Genomic DNA, 2873 nt, shown 5'->3' with positions numbered 1-2873 from the left:
GAACTTCTTGCTCTTAGATCCCAGTATAATGAACTATCAGCTAACAAAGTGGCTGCCAACTTATTGAAACTCAAACAATCATATTATGAACAAGGGGAAAAGTCTGGGAAAATATTAGCATGGCACATTAAACAGCAACAGAAAGGTCAATTAATTATATAGAAGCTCCAAATGGTAAAACTGTTGTGAATCCTGAAGAAATTAGTGAGACTTTCAGGGTCTTCTATGAGAGACTGTATAGCTCTGAGTGCTCTTCCAGCCTGGATGGACAGACAAAATTTTTGAATGATCTTAATATTCCTAAACTTTTTGAAGAGGAGAGTAAGACTTTAGATGAAGGAATAACAAAACAGGAGATAGCAGATGCAATAGGCTCTATGCAGGCTGGAAAAGCAGCAGGCCTCAATGGCATTCCTATAGATCTATATAAGACATTTCAATCCAAATTACTGACACCCTTATTTGAGTTGTTTCAGGAATCCTTCAGGAATGGTATCCTTCCTACATCCATGAGAGTTGCCCTAATTACACTGCTTCCAAAACCAGGAAAACCAAATACAAAATGTGAAAATATGCGGCCAATTAGCCTCCTAAATTAAGATACAAAAATACTATGCAAAGTTCTTGCAAGAAGATTAGAAGGCCGGCTTCCTCGGCTGGTGGGAGGAGATCAAAATGGATTTATCCAAGGTAGACAAGGGTTTCATAATGTCAGGTGAGTACTGAATATTCTACACAGTCAAAGAGCGGTGAAAGACACAGCCCTGCTTTCACTTGATGTGGAGAAGGTCTTCGACCGGGTCGAATGGCCTTATCTGTTCGAAGTGCTTACTTGCTTTGGCTTTGGAGATACATTTTGTAATTGGGTCAGATTGCTTTGTACAGGACTTACTGTAGAAGTCTTAACCAATAATGCGGTCTCTAAACTCTTTAATATTTCCAGAAGTTGCCTGCAAGGAAGTCCTCTATCTCCATTACTGTTTATTCTCATAATAGAACCACTTGCCATAGCAATTAGTCAAGTCAAGTCAAGTTTATTTGTTTCGCGCTTTTAACAATAAACATTGTCGCAAAGCAGCTTTACAGAATTTGAATGACTTAAAACATGAGCTAATTTTGTCCCTAATCTATCCCCAATGAGCAAGCCTGTGGCGACGGTGGCAAGGAAAAACTCCCTCAGACGACATGAAGAAACCTCGAGAGGAACCAGACTCAAAAGGGAACCCATCCTCATTTGGACAACAACAGACAGCATGACTATAACATTAACAGTTTTAACATGAAGACAGTTTCATTGATGTTATAACTCTTCATTGATGGAAACTTGAGTGCAAAACTGTTCAGGACAACTGCAGTCCTAAAGTTAGCAAGTCAACTGTAGTCCTCAGCCATAAAAGCATTACTGTAAGAATCCAGAGCATCCTCCAGGTATAACCCTCAACTGTCCTCATGGAGCCGTCCTCCACAGGAGCAATGTGATGAGACTCCAACCAGACACAGGGCACCAGGATGGATCAAGCAAGTCCGAGGGGCAGAAGAGGCCAGCATCTCAATCCCAGGAACAACATGTAACTCAGAGGGATAGATGGGGGGAGAGAAAGAGAGAGAAAGAAAACACAGGTTGTTAGGTATGCCCTAAAAATGACACAAGTATTAAATCTGTGTGGTAGGCTTGCAGAGACGAGTATCTTGACATCAGGCATAACACACAACAATGGCATGTTAATATGGTTAAAAAATAGCATGACCTGCTCTGGCTGGATGCTTGATTGGGTGATGGGAGCACACTCCTCAGCAATGATGAGATGCAGATGGGACCCTTAGGGCTGGCCAAGACAATTCAGTTACGTTTCACCGGGTCTGGGACATGCGACAGAAAGTCTGATGGCCGATTCCCTGCAGGCTACAATAGCCAGTTGAGGTCTCCACCCTCTCCACCAAAAGATTTTCTGTTGACTCCATGTAACTCAGAGGGACAGATTTTTTTGGGGGGGAGGGAAAGAAAAAGCAGGTGGTTAGATATGCCCAATGTCACCTGAATAAGTAGGAACAGTATACATATTGCACTGAGTACAAGCAGGGACTCCGGCAACTAACTATGACAGCATAACTAAAAGGGGAGAGCCAGAAGGTAACACAGGCATGAGGGAGCCCTGGGACATAAAGCAGCCAGCCACTACACCATCAACAAACTTGAGTGAGCAAGCGAGTGGGGACTGACAGCATCCATACATCCCAGTTTACCAAACCACTCTGTCTGAGGACCCTCTAGATCTACACCTTTACCTCACAAACACCATTAACAAAAGGCTTGACTAAACAAATATGTTTTCAGCCTAGACTTAAACACTGAGACTGTGTCTGATTCCCGAACATTACTTGGAAGGCTGTTCCATAACTTTGGGGCTTTGTAATAAAAGGCTCTGCCCCCTGATGTAGCCTTCACTATACGAGGTACCAGCAGATAGCCTGCACCTTTTGATCTAAGTAGGCGTGGCGGGTCATAGAGGAGCAGAAGTTCACTCAGGTACTGTGGTGTGAGACCATTCAGTGCTTTAAAGGTCAATAGTAGTATTTTATAATCAATACGAAATTTGATTGGGAGCCAATGCAGTGTGGATAAGACAGGCGTGATGTGGTCATATTTTCTAGTTCTAGTAAGGACTCTTGCTGCTGCATTTTGAACTAACTGGAGCTTGTTTATGCACTTATTGGAACATCCAGACAGTAAGGCATTACAATAATCCAACCTGGAGGGAACGAAAGCATGGACTAGTTTTTCCGCATCATACAATGACATTAAATTTCTTATCTTTGCAACATTTCTGAGATGAAAGAAAGTTATCCGGGTAATGTTATCAATGTGAGTTTCA

This window comes from Neoarius graeffei, chromosome 5, assembly GCF_027579695.1.
Source record: "Neoarius graeffei isolate fNeoGra1 chromosome 5, fNeoGra1.pri, whole genome shotgun sequence".
Taxonomy (NCBI): Eukaryota; Metazoa; Chordata; class Actinopteri; order Siluriformes; family Ariidae; genus Neoarius; species Neoarius graeffei.
This window is presented reverse-complemented; position numbering follows the sequence as displayed.